At 40.4% G+C, this 10,673-nt stretch overlaps 1 long non-coding RNA gene across 1 annotated transcript; it reads left to right on the top strand.

The window, feature by feature from the left end:
- The first annotated feature begins 4,892 nt into the window (after positions 1-4,892).
- LOC130369687 (uncharacterized) lies at positions 4,893-7,038 on the top strand. The gene is made up of 3 exons (XR_008892877.1): positions 4,893-6,173; positions 6,418-6,461; positions 6,892-7,038. It is a non-coding gene; the product is annotated as an uncharacterized LOC130369687 (long non-coding RNA).
- The last annotated feature ends 3,635 nt before the right edge of the window (positions 7,039-10,673 follow it).

Below are 10,673 nucleotides of genomic sequence, written 5' to 3'. Positions count from 1 at the left end.
CTTTGATGGAGCTACAACACACTCTAAGTTGAAACACAAAAGTTCAATGAGAACTGTAGTTGCCCTTTAACTTTGGCACTTAAATGCTTCCATACAGCATAAGAAAAAACATTCACTTAACACAGCTCTTATTTACAGTAAATAATAACCAAATCCTATACAAAAGCCTTAATTTTCTTAGATCACTCTTAACTTAGAGATGTCCGTTGACATCTCGCGGCTCCGGGTGCCTTAACGGTCACTCATCTGTCAGTTAGAGATGTCCGTTGATCGCGGCTCCGTGTGCCTTAACGGTCGCTCATCTGTCAGTTAGAGATGTCCGTTGATCGCGGCTCCGTGGGCCTTAACGGTCATCTGTCAGTTGGAGATGTCCGTTGATCGCGGCTCCGTGTGCCGATCCAGCCAAACCTTAACAGGCCGATCCTTTTCTTGCGCTCCTTCGTTGAACTGCCACTCGCGTCGATGAACAGTCCGAGTTTTCACTGTAACTCCCTCTAATAGCATTCGGTAGACACCAATGGTTTCCTTTGACGGGTTTTATTGTAGCCTTTTACTCCAACTCCACCGTGAAAACTATAGATGAATACATACACAGTACAACAGAAATCACGGCATTAGCTTTACATAAAATCATAAATTACACGGCACACAAAAAGCCAAACAAGCAAAACAAAATACAGGGAAACAACAAGAAACATACCTCGTTGGCTGCATGCTATTTACAGGGACTTTGAAACTAGATTATTTTCGGCGATGCGTATCACAAGCTATTCACCTTCTCTCATGCCGCATCTCAAACTGACACAAACTGACAAAACATCAGCCTAAATACACACACACACACAAGTGACGTCATTCAACAAACTATTTAAATACAATTTTAAACCTGAATAACGAACACAATTATTGAATTACTAATATAAACAAAAATGAATTTCCTTATGCCTTATAATATGAAAGTAATAATTAAATTACAGAAACCTTTTAATGATGACAGTTACACCATTAAACGCGTTTCTAATGACATTTCTAGCGAGAAATGTACATTTTCCTTCCATAATCTTCAGTCAGTGAATGTGTATGATCTTTATTAATCTTTATTATCTGAATGGGAAATGCAATATTTTAGGACAGATACACCATTAAACGCGTTTCTAATGACTTTTCTAGCGAGAAATGTACATTTTCCTTACATAATCTTCAGTCAGTGAATGTGTATGATCTTTATTAATCTTTATTATCTGAATGGGAAATGCAATATTTTAGGACCGATTCACCGTTAAACGTGTTTCTAATAACATTTCTAGCGAGAAATATACTTTTTACTTGCATAATCTTCAGTCAGTGATTGTGTCTGATCTTTAGTTTTATAGTTATTAGGATTTGATCGGCTCGCTCGCATGTTTCAACGACGTCAGGTTGCTTTCGCTAAACTAGCAGCTCACGTGCTTCCTGCGTTTGTGTTATTAAACTGTTACTTTATGTAACTTTTAATGATATCATCTTGTTAGAAACACGTATATCTGAGAGCCAACCCAGTCGCCAAAAGCATACGTTGACAGTGTACTTTTCGTGAACACTGGATTACGTCGCATTTCAACATAAAATAGCGTGTTATACACACACACACACGCACGCACACGCACACACACACACACACACACACACGCACACACACACGCACACGCGCACGCACGCACGCACGCACACACACGCACACGGTCGTGCGCAGGAGCACGCAATCGCGTGATACCGGGTTGAAAGAAAGACGTCAACTCTGGAGTGACCGAAAATTTGCGGTGCTGGTTTGTGTGACGTAAGTACAACTAGGTGATTGACTGCTATTTAAAAACGGTTGAATGCTTGAAATACTAAGATTATGGAGTTGATAGTGCAAATAATTATATTGCCGTTGTCAAAGAATATTAACAGGTATTAACAGCTAATAACAGATAACAAAAGCGTTGCTTCATAGGCTAATGTAGGCCTACGTCGCCACCTGTCCCTCGGGTAGGCTAGCTAGTTCGTTAGTAATTGAAATTGAACAATGAGAAAGGCTTAGATAAGTACCATACACAGCATCATGTTAGAAGGTAATTTACACAATGTAGTCGGCTGTTTGTAAAAAATAGTTTGTTTTTAGTGATTTACTTTTTTCTCCATGCAGCTTCAAATAAGCATCATACATCTTAACTATCTCTCTGCCAATCTAATATTTTATATCTATAATCTTTCTTATCTATCTACTATCTGTGTATCTAATCTGTTTTATTTATCTGTCTATTCGGTTTGTCTGTGTCTTTGTAAATTAGGTAATCTTTCAATATGCCAGGCAGCACATGTAAGACATGCCCCTCCTGCAAAACCATTCTGCCTTGCGCTAAAAAGGTTTGCAGCCACTGCAAAATGGTCCAGCCTGTAAAAGAACGCCTCAAAATTGCCTTGAGAAAATTTGAGGCTAAGCGGGAAGAGTGGGCGTCTTCCCGCAAGAAGAACCACAACATGGCTGTTGTCAAGCAGGAAATGTTCCTCCTGGTATGTAAACAATTCTGTTTTAATTATGTTCTACCTTTAACTGTCTGAATCACTATTGCTTTGAATAGTAGGTCTTTTTTGATTACTACAGGCAAAACATTAACATGCTGTGATTTCCTTACAGCTCGAAAAGCTTCAAGCAGCAGGATATAAACCTGTCCTGCTACTTGGAAAAGCCACTAAAAAGAGCCATGTGGTCAAGGTGTTCACACCTCGTTGCACATTGGCCACATTTGCGGAGGAGTCCCTCAAAAAAATGGGCTCCATCCATGAGTACATTTGTCAAGGTATGATTCTTTATTTTTATAAATTCCACACACCCTCTGCTTTGTTTACCAAAATACTAACTGCATCTTGTTATTTGTCCACCACATTCATTTTTATCATGGAACTATTGCTACAATTTTTTTGGTTGCCATTTGCAATTTAATAACCCTTTGCAACACTTTTCAAACTTGCACAGGATGGACCCCTTTTGCAAGTGGGACTGCAGAGGGGCCAGAAGAGGGCAGGGGGACCACTCAGGTGAAGACATACAGGAATATCTATGACAATTAAAGAGGCTAATCCTATATATTGTTATATACTGCATATATACTCCAATATATTATGCTACAAATTACAATATACTAAGTCAGCTGTATAAGTGCTAACCTCTTTTCATGTTTGTTTATGGTTATTTATGTGTATAGATGTGTATAGATCTGTATGGTCTTAATTTCATATTTTTTAAAACAGAATTTACACTTGCACTGTTGAAGTTCCACTGTTGGACTTTGAGTGAGTGTTATCTTATGTCATCTTAGATGGACATGGACATGGGAGAGGTGGAGGACAGGGCCGTGCAGGTGGAGGAGGGGGAGGAGGTGGCCCTGCAGGTGGAGGAGGGGGAGGAGGTGGCCCTGCAGTTGGAGGAGGTGGCCCTGCAGTTGGAGGAGGTGGCCCTGCAGGTGGAGGAGGTGGAGGAGGTGGCCCTGCAGGTGGAGGAGGTGGCCCTGCAGGTGGAGGAGGTGGCCCTGCAGGTGGAGGAGGGGGCCCTGCAGGTGGAGGAGGGGGCCCTGCAGGTGGAGGAGGGGGCCCTGCAGGTAGAGGAGGTGGCCCACCCGGACACGGAAGGACCAGGTATGGATTTTTCAATTAAAGCATGCATGAGAAGGTACTAAGTGTCATACAAATAAACATCATTGCCTGAATGAGTAATATTTTATTTTCCATTCCAACAGCGGTCTCTACTGTGCAGAGGAAGCGGAGGAGAGAAGGTATGTTCAGAATGTCTGTACAGATCGAATTGCTAATTGACTACTATTCTTTTCACCATAGCATTACATTTATTGTAGTTATTTTGGAAAAAGGACTGTAATAAGAATGTTGGTTATGACCATTTGAGTCTTTGTTTGAATACCTCAACATTTCTTTCCTACAGAGCATCACAGCCAGAAGGGGCTTGAAAAAAGGAATAACGCCCCGTGCCCACTACCTCCGTCAGTTGTCCGTTGCCCATTGACTTTGAATGGGGACGGTCGCGCAATGCATTGTGGATCCGTCCGTTGACTTGGAGCGTTCGCCACCGTCAAAAAGTTGAAAAATGTTCAACTTTTTCGGCAGCGACGGATCCGTCATCCAATCAGATCGCGTATGCAAATTTAAGCACTGTGACGCGACTCGGGCTCTGACGATACTGGAAAGCGGGAAAGCGGGTAATCTTGCCTCGCAACAAGCAGGAAGAAGCGGGAAGAACCCGGCGAACCGATTTGATTGGCTGACGGATGCATCTGCAAAGACTACTCCCCCATCCGTCAGCCACGCCTTCTGACGTCCGTTGACTGACGGTGCAGTGGGCACGAGGCGTAAGACTTTACCGAAGAGTAAGATGAAATAGTTTGTAACGATCAGAGCACTGACAAACCCTTTACACAATTTATAATTATGGAATTGTAAATTATTCTCCTGTGTATTCATAGCAGCGATTACAGCATTAACCCATTTAAGCCGGGAAAGCATTGCCGCTGTTCTACCTTTAAAGCCGGGAGCGCTGTTGCGTCATTCTACCTTTAAGGACGGGAAAGCGTTTGCGTCGTTTTTCTGTATAAGGATTTTTTTGCCCAAAGTGTCGGCCTCTGGGCCAATGAAATGCATCAATATAGACACATATAGGTGTCAACTTGTTCCTCGTGAGTTTAGTTCAGAAATTTCTTCAAGCAAGTATGGCGGAATTTGAGACTGAAGACTTTTCTGACGGTAGCGATTTCGAGGAGTTTCTCGGCTTCGAAGATGTTGATGAGGCCGAGTACTTTGATAACGAATACGAACCGATTGACCGGGAATTATGGTTAAGGAACATGTTCGTGAATGACGACGAGGAAGAAGAAGTATGGAATGGGGCTATGGGAATGGGGCTGCTTGTGTTGCCGGTGCGAAGAGATTACTGGCGACAGAGTAAGAATCTCTTTCGGACGCAATACGCCAGAAATATGTCCCGGGACAGATTTGCGGCCAGCTGGAGGCAAGGACAATAGTAATACTTATTGATTGGGATGATGCTGTAATAAGTAATTACTACAGTTTATATGTAAGAGATGTATTACTGTCCCGGAGATGCGTAAAGCACCCGGGTGCGTAAAACCAGATAAGCTTCTCTGGAATGTCACTTATACTTATCAATAGTAATACTTATTGATTGTGATGATGCTGTAATAAGAAATTACGACAGTTTATATGTAAGAGATGTATTACTGTCCCGGAGATGCGTAAAGCACCCGTAAAACCAGATAAGCTTCTCTGGAATGTCACCAGTGGCGTAACAAGGCAACGACGGGCCCGTATGCAGGATGTTCAAGGCTCTTCCAAAGAATAGAGCTTCTTTGGAATTTCACACCTAACTGCGATCTCCAGAACAATAAGGCCTAGGCTACTATACATTCCCAAATTATAGCCTGTATCTTTTAATTACGCTACTTCTTAGGATGGAATGCAATTGTATTTGTATTATGCATAATACTTTTATTCAGTCATCACATACAAGTGCATGTAATTTAAAACGCAGACTGTTTACAGTTTTAGTCCCAGTTTGTTCCCCTTCCCATGTTTGTTATTATATACTTTATTACTTTCTTATATACTTATTTCACTTTATTATACTTTATTTTTTTTACTGTTTTGTGCTGTTCCTGCACTTTTACATATTTTTTTACTTTTTTATTTACTTTTCTACCTGTATGTAAATATTGTAAATATTTGTTAATAAAAACTCAAATTTCCCATGAAAGCCACAGGTGTCAGCTCTCAAATACTTTTTGAATTGTGTTCCTATCTGTTACAGGGGCTGAGAAATCAGTAATTTAGTAGGCGTTGACACAATTGCTGAATTTCTAGAAAAACTTCAGGTTTTGGGGGCTTTTCTGAAATCGCCTATAGGTTTTACAGGCATTTTTTCCAGGCGCTTTAGGCCTAAATGGGTTAATACAGTATTAATAATTACTGTTATTGATTTTATATTTGCGGTATTTTATATTTGCCAGTGGATAAGCATAGATGGTTTTGTTGTGAAAAACATGTTTTTTATATTTTCAGATTGCCCCTACCATATTGGTCGTGACTCCTTCGAAATAAGGAGTTACGGGAAGGAGAGGATGAGAAAGGTTTGACAGACCCATAAAGACCCAGCAAAAACACATGCGTGATTAACTGTAGGAATGACATTCTCGCTGATTGATCATGAGCATGCATATTAAGTGCATACTGTAAATGTAATTTACTCATGTATACAAGTAATTTGCATAATATTTTGGAATAGTACCGTCAATGCATTTTGTCTATCAAACTCATAGGCTAACACTGAATTTATTATCTTACTACTGAATTTATGGTTCCTTTCCTTGATAGGGCATTAAAGAAGTCCTTGTTGATTGGCAGCCTTGCCCAGTTTGGTATGTATTTAATTTGGTTTCTTTCTGTTTCACTGGTTTTTTTTAAACCACTTCATTGCTTTTCCGAGTATTCTATATTATACCATATTATTTTGCACCATCTTGGTGCAAAATAGCTGCTGCTATTTAACGTTTAACAGTAGTTCTTCCACCAAACACACTTGCCAACCAGATTTCCTATCAAGTGGTTTCATCATTCCCTTTCTTATGTGTCATACACTATTACATTATTAGATCTTGAATTATTAGAAAATGACTTGAAAGTGTGGTATTGCTCAAGAACAAAAATGTGCAAAGATTGGGCTTGATTTGTAATTGCCTTTATAGATGAGAATCAATATAAAGTAGGTATATACTGTGTGTTATGTAAGTGGAGTTCGACCAATCATCACAAAACGGTTCATTGATATATTATTTGTTCTCTTTTCAGTGGGAAGGAGTGGGCCAGGTCCTGGCAGCCAAAAGATTTGAATTAGTCCCCCTGCCCTCTTCAAATAAAAACATATTTTCAGTCTTTCTAGAATGTGGTGCTACTCCTGATACATGATTGCCCTGCCATTCAAATGTGGTCACTAAGAGCTTAATGACACACACACACACATATATATATATATATATATATATATATATATATATATATATATGTATGGACACAACAGTTAATATAAATATGAATTCCAGTCTGTAGGCAGTACATGGTGGGTAAAGTTAAAGTAACTCAAAGTTGTGGGCTGAAGGGTCTCTAGGTAATAGAGTAGTAGCAGCAATTAATTGAGTATTTAATCCATTCAATGTATTTAAGATATGCATCCAGGTATAATTGCAAATGGCTATATTGTATAGAAAATATTGATTTTAAACATACAAGTGCAAGCAGGGCCTACTGAATGTCAATTTAGTCACAACAGATTATTAAAATATAGTGCTGATAGATCTTTATTCAACACCAAAACACCAGATTCTCTTGGATGATTAAGTTAGCTGCTACGTCAAACCAACCATGGTGTGGTGGTGGTTTCATATATGTGAAAGGGCATTCAAATATAGCCTACTACAATAATAATAATAATACATTTTATTTGTAAATCACTTTTCATAAAAATAATCTCAAAGTGCTACAACAAAACACGAAGGGCAATAACACAATAAAATAAATAATAATAATCTAAGGACCATAGGTGTTATAGGGTGTACCGATGAGAAGGCTGTTACAGTAATCAAGCCTGGAGGGGATTAAGGCGTGGACGAGTTTCTCTGCGTCAGAGAAGGTGAGGATTGGGCAGAGTTTTGATCAATGATCAATTAGGAGGCCGAAGCCCTAAAGGACAACCCTGTCTCATGAAAATTACGTTCCCAGAGAACTATTCGGCATTCTCAATTACGTTTGTCTGAAAACGTATTTTGTCTCAACAGAAAAACATGGTGGCTAAGCCTATGATGGTTGCTATGGACGCTGAAACTAGCAGCCCGAATGCCGTTTAAAGCATGGAAATAAAACCATTGTCTTTGCTGATTATGTTATTTTATGGAACCGTGTAATGATGTTATTTTTCCACACATAAACACAGAACAGTCTGTTCAACCCGGTATCACGCCAAGGCGTGAAATAGATACATTGGTCCACCTCGCAAGGAGTGTTCAGTGTCACGCTATGCCTGACCAAAGCGTGAAGAGATACACGTTTCTTCCGCCCATCTAAATGAATGGAGGAATAGCACCAATAGGGGTCGATACGTTCTCCCAGCATTTGGGGGAAATGGTTACGTATATATATATATATTAGATTAGATTAGAAAACTTTATTTATCCCAAAATGGGCAATTTCGTTCACAGTTTCCAGTCTCACATAATAGATTACTTAATAAATACAATAAATAGCAATAGGAGGTAGACAAAAACATATATCAAAGGCAGTCCAACACACACATTTAACTCACAATTCATTTCAGCCCGTCAGTAACAACCACCCTGCCCCCGGAAACACCCAGCAACACTGGTGTGCTCTCCACCTACTCCTTACTTTTGTCATCATTTAGTAACCTGATGGTTGCAGGGATAAAAGAGTGGGAGTACCTCATTGTTCTTGTCCTGATTGAACAGTAGCGCCGCCCTGAAGGCATTAGGCATATATATATATATATATATATATCTCCAATATTTTAGGACAGATTGACCATTAAACGTGTTTCTAATAACATTTCTAGCGAGAAATATACTTTTTACTTGCATAATCTTCAGTCAGTGAATGTGTCTGATCTTTTGTTCGATAGTTAGTTTTATGGTCTCCCTAGCATGTTTCAAAGACGTCAGGTTGCTAGGGACGCGACGATCTAGTTGTGGGCCAGCAGAGGGTAACATTTATACCGAATTTGGCCTGTAACCAAATGTATGATATGCTATACGTATAGCCTAGTTTATATGTTATAAATATTTGTTATATGGTCTGGTTATACCTGAACTTGGTTAAAGATGTTCAATGGTCAGATACAGATCATGTTATAACGATAATTGAATAAAAGTTATGGTCTACTTATAGATAGAATATTACACGACGTAATAATTGTATACATATAATAGCCTATATTTTAATATTCAATTAATTAATTACAATAACGGCTTTAAACATGTGACATGCCTACGTTTTTTGGGCCTTTCTTTTCAATGGGCCTGCGTCAACGTCACGTGACTCTCGGCAAACCACGTTGGTTAAAGACGGCAATGGAGCTTGGTTAGGAAATAGAAAGATATACCATGAAAATATCTTCCCGTAACGGGGCAAACAAGGTGTCATTTGTCATCTACGTTTCGAGGCGATTGCAACGGTGCCATGCATGACCATATTTGACTGTGTTTCAGGGTAGTAATTAGCTGTTGATTTTGGAGGCCTTTATAGATAATAACCAGCTATAGATTTGCTACCCGATGGAGTTTTCTGACAAATTACATGTTATTTAGCATCTACATTAGCAGCTGAGTCCAATGAGATCAAGCTCGACCTTGTGCCACACAGAGATCATGTCCTAGACCATAGGTGTACCATGTAAAATACAGGGGCCATGTAGTGTAGGGGGCCGTGTAGGGCCGTGGAGTGTCATGCTTTGTGTCATTGGACTCAGCTCAATGTGTAGATGCTAAATAACATGTCATTTGTCACAAACTTTATCGGGAAGCAAATCAATAGCTGGTCATTATTGATTAAGGCCTCCAATTTCGACAGCTAATTACTACCATTAAACATGTTTGAATGTGTTCATGTGTGGCACCGTTGCAATCGCCTGGAAGCGTAGATGTTGAAGGACATCTTGTTTGCCCTCTTACGCACCGGCCCTACAAGAAATTACTCAGCAAGTGCTCCATCTTGTTGCACCTCACCCAGCGGCTCGCTTGCAAGATTTTGGTCTGAAGTTCTACCCAAACCTACACCCTAGCCATCCAACATGCATATCTGAGAATCAGGCCTCTCTTTAATAATGACAAAAAGTTATGAGAGAAACACACATTAACTTTTTGTTATCTCATAAGCGGCGTGGTTCCGGCTCCTTTTGACCTTTTGACCCCCGACTTCAAAAACGTGGCCACAGGCCAGCTGTGTCTACACACCTTTAGCCACAAATGTACACCTCCATCCCACAAAAAATGGGGACTAGAAACTAACCTCTGTCTTATGTACATTTACTGTACTGTTGGAGGTCACGCCCCTTTGCCGACCTTTTCGAGATAGCTAGGGATGCTAAAATGTTTACACACATTTCCCGGGGCCCCGTGTACGACATATCCGAGATTTGGAGTTCTAGCCCTTAGAGAAAAAAAGTTTTCCCAAATGGAGTGTCATTTGGACAAAGCCCCTCAGAAGTGTAGCCTGCAAGACCTAATGGTTCAGAATGTGGTGGAAAAACAGTTTTTGAGATAGGAAGGTCCTACCGCCCTGAAATTTTAATACCTTATTTAGGGCCTAACTGGGACCTCCGCACCGAAACTTGGCCCGGTCGGACCCCGAGGGCAGGAAGGGGGGGCCCTTCCTGCCCGAGACTTGGCCCGGTCAGACCCCGAGGGCAGGCCCCCCCTTCCTGCCCTCGGGGTCCGACCGGGCCAAGTTTCGGTGCGGAGGTCCCATTTCTAAACAGAATTTAGAAATGATGTTTCTTTCCCAAAATCGTTTTATATATTACAAAACCACCATTATATTTAATATATCATTTCAGGATAGTTCAC

This window comes from Gadus chalcogrammus, chromosome 17, assembly GCF_026213295.1.
Source record: "Gadus chalcogrammus isolate NIFS_2021 chromosome 17, NIFS_Gcha_1.0, whole genome shotgun sequence".
NCBI lineage: Eukaryota > Metazoa > Chordata > Actinopteri > Gadiformes > Gadidae > Gadus > Gadus chalcogrammus.
This window is presented reverse-complemented; position numbering and strand designations above follow the sequence as displayed.